The sequence below is a fragment of the Pinus tabuliformis genome, chromosome 2_1, assembly GCF_031772625.1.
Source record: "Pinus tabuliformis cultivar Carrire ecotype Pingquan chromosome 2_1, CPIR1, whole genome shotgun sequence".
Taxonomy (NCBI): domain Eukaryota; kingdom Viridiplantae; phylum Streptophyta; class Pinopsida; order Pinales; family Pinaceae; genus Pinus; species Pinus tabuliformis.
The window spans coordinates 600,111,112-600,121,545 of record NC_142299.1 but is presented as its reverse complement, the minus strand read 5'-3'; the positions used below and the strand labels follow the sequence as shown (position 1 = coordinate 600,121,545).

The 10,434-nt window shown below is 43.8% G+C and overlaps 1 pseudogene; it reads left to right on the top strand.

Moving 5' to 3' along the window:
* The first annotated feature begins 2,398 nt into the window (after window positions 1–2,398).
* The window catches only part of LOC149201891 (putative copper-transporting ATPase HMA5 pseudogene), a 69,768-nt pseudogene continuing 61,732 nt past the window's right edge, over window positions 2,399–10,434 (top strand).

Sequence of the window (10,434 nt, the reverse complement as noted above, 5' to 3'; positions counted from 1 at the left end):
TCAGGAAGTAAAGACAGACTGGAGCCGGAAATGGACCCATCGATGCTCACTACATTCTTGGAGACATGCATGAAGTTGTTGCGCGACAGCAAGGCTGTGAAGGGGCTGCAAGAACTCATAACTAGATGTGCTAGGACCACGGTAGGAGAGTCGCGTGTAGTCTGGAAGCTCGGGAAGCACACAACGTGAACAAGAAGGGAGATGAGATTGACTGCGCAGATCGGGGAATATGAGATGGATCAAGTGATTATAGATCTAGGATCGAATGTGAACGTCCTTCCAAAGCAGACATGGGAGCGCATGGGCAAGCCTACACTACAATGGTCTCTTATCCAACTACGAATGGAAAACCAAAAAAATATCCTACCTATGGGGAGATTGCAGGGAATCATAGTAGATATCGAAGGAGCGAGCGTGATAGAAGATTTCAAAATGATAGATATTGTTGATGGTAGTAATCCCTATCCTGCGCTACTAGGAATAGATTGGGCCACTGACATGAATGGAGTGATAAATATAAAGAAGTGCAAGATGATTTTTGAGAAAAAGTAATTGCGTGTAGTGGTACCTTTAGACCCTGCGGAAGGATCGCGATACATAGAGCCAGTGCACGACTACAAAAACGACGATGATCTAGACTGTATCTACAAGATAATTGTGCATGAGCAAGACTGGGTAAATCCAATCGCAGATGGTTGAATCTCGTGGGAGCGCGAAATCTCCTGTACATTAGATTCTAACAAAGAGATAGAATGATGGAAGAACCAGTTACACGAGTTAACCATGCTCAACTATAGCACGATGATAAGGTCCTTGCAGTATGTAGCAATAGAGGTAAGAGATCTGCCTATGTACGATGGGTTAGGTGAAGTGGAGGAGTTCCTGAACAAATTTGAAGGAGAAGTACCGGAACAACAACGTTTAGGTGCTCTGAAATGGGTACTGTGTGCTACGCCCGCAAGGTGGTGGGGTACGCACCAAAAGAGTTTTGGGGACTACCACGACTGCCAAAGGATGATGCCCCTATGATTTGGGAAGCCTCAGATGTGGTTAAAAGACAAGTATGACGGACGAAACAACCTGTGCACCCACCTTTCCAGGTTGGTACAATCATATGGATGAAACTTGTAGGAATACACACAGTACTCGTGGTAGGAGACATGATCGAGACGCAGGTGCAGGCAAGACAACGACGCGAAAGACCCCTCCATTTGGGACCAAAAAGTATGGTAAGACCAAGCACATAGAAGCATATTCGCATAGAAACTTTTGACAAAGTATGCGAAGCACTGAATAGAGTCCACCATGTGAAGCGGGCTGACTGGGACCTGCACGTACCAATGGTTCTCTGGGCATATAGGATCGTGTGCAAAACCCTGACTGCGCAGGCACCTACGAAGCTGAAGTATGAAGCAAATGCTGTAATCCCCATGGAGCATGAAAATCCTAGTCCGTGCATAGTAGCATCAGTAGATACAATTGCTCATGGAGCCTAGGAAGAATGGATCACCTAGCCGTAAGAAGTAGAACGCATGGGACTTGAGGAAGAAATCCAACAGGGAAATTTTAGGCTCCAAGAAATTGAAAAAGAAAGGGTGCGATTAAGGAGGAAAAGTGCCTTGGTAGAAGTAGAAGTCAAGAAGCTGGAAGACAAGATAAGGGACGAGTTTCTCGATAAGAAGACCACGGTGATGAAATAGGGTGCACACGATCATGCTGACAAGTTTGAGGACTATCACTACAAATTGATCAGTTTGATGCCTTAGCTTGGACCACACATTACTAAGAGAATTAACCAGGGTGATGTGTTGTAGAGGATAAGGTGGGCAACACTGCCAGTAACAGTAAAAGGTAGGTATTTCTTAGGAAGAATGTTGGATGACCGGAGGAAAACATACATAGGTGGTGTGGCCACCTGACTAGCTAAGGGAGGGACAGTCTTAGCACTCCAGGAAGTTGAAAGGGAGTGCGGATTATAAACTATTCTTCCCGGGAGTTGCGCAATGTTGGAGCTGCGCTCCAAAGCAAAGAGTCACAAGGTCCGCGACTACGCACTAGGGGCTGCGCTACCACATAGGTTGGCCAGAAAGTGACCATTGAAGTCACTATCCACGATGGGATGCTTGACTTGAGGCCAAATGGAGTGGGCGACATGAATTTAAGATGCGATTTATGGGCAAGATTTGGAAAGATCTGTCGCCAAGGGAGCATTAATGAACTGGATTTGGGGGGAACGATCGAATTCAAATGCAAAAAGTGCTATAAAATACAAAGGGCTACCCAGCTAACAACACTTGGTCATTTGTGAATTGAGTGATTGAGTAGAGCCCTGATTATTGTGAGCCGAGCATTGATTGAGCCTCTGAGTTCGTGAGTGCTAGATTTCCAAATGAATACGATGGCAATAGCTGAGGATGTTATGGAGCTAACTAAAATGATTGTTGGAGAGGCCATGCAGGCCCTGGCTGTGGGAGATGCTCCAGAAGGTGCCAGGATTGTGGCAGAAATCCCAAAATCACCACGCAAGCTAAGACCCAAGAAGGACAAACAAGAAATGGTTCCCATACGTATGTCCTCCCAAAACTCGATGCGCACCAAGATATTAATGGAGGAGAAGGGGAAAGTTGTCACCATAGAAACGGATGAAGAAGAAGAAGATCTGGAGGATCTTATCATTGCAGAGGATGAGGATGAAGGCATAAAGGAGGATGCTCAGCCAGCGCACCCCGCAACAAAATTGCCTGCATATGTCCCCCCGCGAAAAGGGAAGACGAAAGTGCCCAAGGACCTAGATGAGACCAAGAGCTTGCTCCAGGCCCCGCTCCTCCCAGACAACATTATGTTTGAGAGCACGCACTTGGGACGTGTGCCGAGCCTAAAATTCAAAGATTGGGACCTCACTAACCAAGAGAAGTTCCCTCACCTTGAGACAAGGAACCTCATGAAGCCCAAGCAGAACATCACGGTGGGGGTGACAGAATTAGAGCTGCGGAAGTGGTTGCGCAGAGTGGAAAAGGTTGGGCTACTGAACTTGATCGCACTTCCACCGTGCCCCAATAACCATTTTCATCATCAGGCAGCTTCTCTTCCTAGTGCATGATCAATGTTTGTGGCTGGAGGAGCCCATCCCCATCATGACAGACTTGATTCACTGCATCTCCTGGCTTCCATGTAAAGCAGAGGACCCCGCGGACATATCAGAAAGGAAGGGCAGTGACTTGGCCATCACGGAGGCCATGAAGAAAAAGTACAAGTTGGAAAAGAAGAAAAGGGGCTACGCCATCTCCAACATCAAGGAGAAAGCAGTGCATGTGGTGACCCAAACCCTGGAAAGAAATGTCATGCGCAAGTGTCGTGTGGACGAAGTACCTACGCCAGTGGTAGCACTAGCTGAGTAGTGTATGGAGGGGGTCCAGTTTAATTGGTCTGAGTTCCTCTGCAAGGAGTTTTTAGAAAATTGTTGCGAAGCTCAAGAACAGGGCAAAACGTTCCACTATGCATGGCTTCTGCTGTCCATAGTGCTCGTGGTTGGGGAATTGCCGGAGGATAGTCAATTCCCCATAATTGATAGGGATTTATCGAAGGCCGTGAAGTACGCTTCGCTTTGGGCAACAAAGGATGCTAAGAGGATCCGTGACAATAAAATCTTTTGGGTGTTCATGGAAATGAACCTCAGAATGGGGATTAATCGCAAGCCACGGTTATCGCCCACTGTCTACAACAGTCTGCAGAGTTTTTTAGAATTCAAAGCGGACATGCATAACATTTACATCAGGGGGCGCAAGGACTTGATCAAGCAGTGGATAAAGCTACCCTTCGTAGCCACAGATGATGTCATTTTTAATGTACTAGAGGCATGGCCACTAGAGTGGCGTGCCCTATACATCGCAGAGATCGAGCAGTAGGCGGCAAAAAAGAAAGAAAGATGAGGCCAAGATGCGCATCGCACAGTTGATCGAAAAGCGAAGGAAGGAAGTAGCAGAAGTAGAGGTGCGAGCGGCAAGGGACGTGGCACAAAAAGTAGTTGAGCAGGAGAAGGCCGCAGTAGCATAGGAGGCAGTTGCGAAGGTAAGCGAGGGCCACATGACACAAGGGTAGGAACTAGAGGAAGCAGAGATAGAAGAAGGAGGCAAGGACCCACAAATCGCGTCAACGTAGCTGAAGCACTAGCACCCAGTAGAGTGGGCAGGGTCACGTAAGAAGGTCAAGGCATCGAGATTGTCTCTTGACACGATCACCCTAACCGAGGGTGATTTGCTCGACATCGGCGAGGCAGTGCACGATGTCACCAATGAGGCTCTCCAAGATTTCATGCAAGAGAACTAGATTGTGTTGGGGGCCCTCAGAGCACAATTGCAAGAATTACAGGCGCGCCCTCCTTAGGTTGGTACCTTTTCGACTAGCCTCGCAGTCGACTCAACAGCAGTGGAATAGATGTTACACATGTAGATGATGAACAACATAGTGCTACCAGAAGGGGCACTAGTGACATCAAACAGGGCTGACAGGCCTTCAGTTAGTGCACTGAAAGGTCTCGGTATCAATCTAGCTGCACTCCCGCAAGAGACCCTATATGTGTTGCAGGATGGCATAACTGCAGAGCTGCGAGCTAGGGAGAGCCGTGCACTACAAGTCCTTAGTGAGTAGAAAATAAATATGGAACAACTAAGCTTGCAGTGTGACAAAGTGGTGTCATAGAATCAACACTTGGTATAGACGATAGACAATGCTTGCCAAAGTGTCCCAGAGCTAGCCATCCCAGCAGACATGCCAGTAGAGGTGAAAATCCACAGGTTAGCAGCAAGGGTTCGTGAGGCAAGGGAAGAAATGAAAAAGGTTCAGTTGGAGCTGAACCTTCATATCGTTGAGCTACAGTTGAAGGCATAGCCATCCACCCCTCGGGAAGTCAGAGAACAACGTGGTAGTGCTATCACAGCAGGACTGGATGAGACTGGAGGTGCAGTGAAAGACTGCACCTGTATGTTGGAAGAATCACTTGAGGTCCTCTCAAATCTGCAACAAGACCCCAACATCTAGTGCTTAGAGATAGAGGCGCACGAGAACTCCAACAACAGTATGACAGTGTCTGAGGAACTACGCAGATGGTAGTCGTCACTCAGAGGCTTGCGCGAATGCAGCAGGCTAAAGCGCTGAAGGAGTAGGTGGATGCAACACGACATAAGGAAGCAGTCCTGAAGGCGCACGTTCAGCCTTGGATCCACGAGGTCTTCACCATCACAGCAGAAATCGAAGGCAAGCTCGCACGCATGAAAGGGATGCACGTAGTGATGCAGAGAAGAACTCCCGACAAAGAGGTCTCGGAACAGCATATGCAGTAGATCCAGTAAGCAACAGCTCAGTGCGTTGCTGACCTTGCTGTAGTTCGAGAATAGTCGGAGGGACTCCATGCAAAGATTGTCGCACCGACAGAGTGACTCGAGGGTGAGTCACGATGTTTGTGTTAGGGGCCTTTTGGGCATGGAATCCCCCCAAGACATGTTTTGGGATTTATAGCCCAAGTTTTGACCAAATCTTGTTGTAAAATCTCTGCGAATTGCGGGCACAGGGCATGAAAGTATGATAGAGTCACAGGGTTGTCCACCCTAATTTTGTAATGTAATGTTGACTGGATATACCTAGCCATGGTCTGCAGACCATGGGATTGTATAAATAGAGCGAGGCTCTAAGTGGAAAAAAGAGATAGTTGAGCATGAGAAGTTTAAGTGGTTGAGTCAAAGTGTAGAGTGTGTCTGTGGGTCGTAGAGTAGGAGAAGGCTCTCTAGCTGAGTGCGCAGAGGCCTAGTAGTCCACAGCTGAGTGCGCGGACCCCTCCAGCTAAGTGCACAGGGCAGGTCGAGTCTATAACCAAAGGAAAATCAATAAAGAGAAGTTTGGTTATAATTATATGTATATGTTCTTGGGTTAATGCATGATTGATATAATTCACAAATATAGTATTTATTTACTACGCGCACCTGTATGAATGTTTTGTATTGTTAAAATATAACTTAAGACAGTAAGTAGGCGAAGGTGCTTAACTAACATTGAAGGATAAATAAGATCTCAGGTAAATAACGTAGAGTGCGACACAACCCCTGGGTAGGGCTACGCGAAGATAGTATACCAGGCCATGAGGAACGAGAAAGTGTGTAAAGCAACCTGCGCGCAGGGACAAACCGCGGACCAGTCGAACTCATCAGACATCTCCAGGGTGTGAAAACCTGGTTCTAGAACCGTCCCATACTACTTTGGGTGAGACCTCAGTCCGCGCTTTGCAGAATATTGCCGAAAGGGCCAATAGTACCGAGATTTATTTGGCTAATTAAATCTGAACCTGGGTTAGGCCCCAACAAGCCAACACTATGTGTCGAAGGAACCCATTTCCTTTCGAAAAGATCACATCATAGCCTCTATCCTCAAGCATGGAAATAGACACCAAGTTCTTCGTCAATCCATGCATAACATTCTTTAAGGTGAGTGGAGCCGCATGCTACCTTTGAAAATTAATAGTGCCAACACCAGTAACACTATACTTACCATCATCACCCATCTTGATATGCATCTTGAGACCTTTCTCCTCCAGTTCATTGAATAGCTCTTTGTTGCCAGTCATGTGGAAAGAAGCTCCACTGTCTAAGTACCAGACACTCCCCATCATTAAAGACACCATGCATGTAATGAGGGAAAAGTCCAATTCGAATTGGGAGGCAAAAGCCTCACTCACGCTCCTCCTGAGGAATTCTCCTTGGACTTCTTCAATGGACAATTTGTAGCAAAGTGACCCATCTTGTGACAATGAAAGCATTTAACTTTCGTCATGTCCTTCTTCTTACCTCCATGATAAGAATCGAATTTGGAACGAGAAATTTTACCTTTCCCCTTCGTTTCCTTAAATGCTAAGGCACAATTCTCTTCATCATCAGTCTTTGATGAAGAGCCATCCCTGGTGTTCCTTCTGATCTCATCCTGCATCAAATGTGACCATAGTTGTTCCCAAACGGGCAACTTCTCCCGACCATTGACAGAATCCTGATAACTATGCCAACTCTTTGGGAGTCCAAGAAGAGCAAGGCTCACCATATCCTCCTCGACATCTGTGATTCCAGCACTTCCAAGTTCATCCTAACATTGAGTCAACTTGGTCAAGTACTTTGGAATCGTCTCGCCTTTCTCCATATTGATTTTACGAAGTTTATCCTTCAGTGCCAACTTCCTTTGATCACTATTATTCTGATACAAATCCATCAATGTTTTCCATATAGCATGCAGAGTTTCCTTGCCATGGAGACTCGAGACAATGTGGTGTCGAATTCCCTCAAGTATTATCTGCCTTTCCTTCGCCACACACTTCTTCCATTTAGCCAAGTTCTGTGCATCTGCAGTTGTTGTCTTGGGGACTTCTTAATCAATGAATTCCTTCAAGCCATTATCTTCTAGTACAGCCTCCATCCTATCCCTCCAGACTATAAAATTTGAGCCTTCCAAAACATACTCAAGCCTTAATCCATGGAATGTCATCTATTGATCCTGAAGTATGTATGCAAATTCGACTTTCACCTGTAACCCAAAAACTCAAAACTTTGAAATCTCCTCTAGAGATCTGATTTTAAATAAGCGATATCTCCCTCATCCAAAATCCAATTCGGCCGATGTTTTTTCTGAATTTGGGTATCTTTTCCCAAGGAATTCAAATCTGCTATTTGTTTCTGAAAATTTTGCACATTAATTCTCATAAAGTTTCTAAAACTCTTAGCCCAAAAAACAATCTTGCTCTGATACCATGTAGACAATCTTGTAGATTCACAAGCTAATGCAATTTGCTAAAGAAAGAGACAAGAATCTAATTCTACTATTTACAACGGAAGCCCATAAACATCAAGCAAACAATAATCAATAGAGGAAGAGAATCAAAGGAACATAACACAATAAATATTCGGGGAAAGCCACAGCTCAAAACCCCACTATCTATTTCGTATTAATCCGAAAAATCAAGATGAAATTACAATTCTTGTTCACTCTAGAACAATCCCAACACTCAACGAATTCAATCTCCAACTCATAAGCAAACTCAAGGCCAAATCTTAGCCAATTCACAAGCTCTCCAAGTATCTATTCCAATGTGTAATTCCTATGGAGAATAGATCGTATTTAATGGGAAATAAAGCCTTTAAAATAGTGCAATCCCTCAAGGATCAGTTCCTGATTGCATGCACTATCAGTGCAAATCAGAAAAATATAAAAAAAATAGTACACTATCCCTACACTCTAGTCTCAATTGGGTCTTTCTCATAATCAACATGCATGAGTTTTTGATGGTGGAATCTTTAGTTAACTAGAATAGACTAATTAGGTCACTAGTGTCCCAACTGACTGTTTTCTCACTATTAGTTCCTAAAACTGATTGGAACTAATTTAACTAGAATTAACTCAATAAACTGAGTTAACTAATTACAACTCATTCATAACTCATCTTGAACTCCTATAAGTTAGGGAGAACTTATACATGTCTTCTAAAAGACTTCCAATTCGAATTTCCTAAATTAATTAAGTTAATTAAATGTAATTAATTATTTTGAAATTGCTATGAGAAAACAATTCTATTTTAATTCACAATTTAATTCAAGGAAAAATTAAACTGGAATTTCTTGTTTCCATTTCTCAATAACACAGTACCTCATCCTTGAACGTCTTGATGCTATAGGGAAGGCAACACTATCAGCTGATGCGAAGATCTCGCCCTTGGTGAAGCCACTTGACAGTGTACGACTGTGGGTGTGGTGTGGTTGGTAGGCCCAACTGATTCACGACCTCTACTAAAATGAGGTTCTTTTGGGTCCTGCTATCAAAAATGAACTACAAGGGAGAACCTTTCACCCACATTTGTGAGTGGAAGAGACGCTCCCCCTCCTCTGGATCTTCGAGCTCAATCTTTTGGACCTTAGTGGTGGCAAAAGTGGCACTAGGCTCTGCTTCAATAATCTTCTTCCCTTTGTCATTCCCCTTGTTGGGTTCTGAATCAAAGTCGGAACATGCATCTAACTTTAAAGCATTCAGATCAACCATTAGTGATAGTTTTGCATGACACTCACTTGTGTTATGAGTGGGGCTCTTGTGGAACTCACAGCCCTTGCCTGTTTCATTCTTCGTCTTTGTGTTTTTATTCTTTGCTTGTGACTTTGATGGGTTGTTCTGGGTCACTCCACCTTGGATTTTCCCTTTGTTTTGTGATCAGGGGTGCCTTTTCCTTGTTTCAGATTCATAGATCCAAAGTCTTGCTCGTTCTTTTTGAATTTCTACTCAATCTTGACAATGGATCAATATGCAGTGTCGAGTGAGGAGATGTCCAAGAACTCCATCTTGTGTTAGATGCATTTGTGTAGAAAATCATGGTACTTGAGTACCAAATTCTGCTCATAATCCTTGATACCCAACATTGTGAGAAGGGCATGAAAAATTTTGTGAACTCTGGCATGTCTTGGTCCCTTCCCTGCCACAACATAGTCCATTTTATGTACTTATCTTCATAGCTCCTGATGGGTAATATTGTTCCTTGGCAGTGTCTCAGAAGAAATTCCAAGTGGGTATGGTTGAAAACAACAAGGGTTCACTTTGATCATTCTACTCATAGTAGGTTTCCCACCAGTCCTTGACATGGGGGGCGAATTTGATGAGAGGAAAATTAATATTTTCCCTATCAAAAAAATCATGAACCGAAAAATATCCTTCCAGTAGATTTAACAATTTATCTACAACATTTATGTCTATTTGACCTTCAAATATAGAGATGTCAAAGTTAACTTGTACCTTGAAGGGGGAAACGCCTTCGAAGTGACTGTTGGATGAAGATGCATCACCTGTTGGCCTTCGTTGAAGGATCTGGGAAAAGTTATCCATCATCTCGTTTCTTTGTCACTAGAGGGATTATTTGAGTAACAATTTGATAGGATCTCCTACTCCCTCATATTTCTTTACTTTCCCCATGGGTGACTGTCAGTGTCATCAAGAACAATCTTTCAAGGGTTCAACCAATTCAAGTCCCAACTCCTTATACTCTGACCTCGTTGCGGACATGCACAAAAAAACAAAGAAAGAGAAGACCGCTCTGATACCACTGATCGATATTTATCCAAGAATGAAATGAAATACATATATGAACAAAAACATTGAGATATAGTGAAAAGAGAGCTTCAATTCATTACTAACAAAGTACTAAAAATTGTTTACATGCATAAAGGAAATAAACTAGCTCAGACAATGGTAGCTTATCTTTAAGAAGATATGTAGTGGATACACGCCTTATGAATTATGCTATGATGAGGCTCAAAGACCTATTTATTATTGAGAAACAATGGAAAACCCTAAACATCCAAAAATCTAACCCTAGGATATGAAGCACCAAAAGTATGTGGGCCCTGTTGGGGTAAATTGGTACAT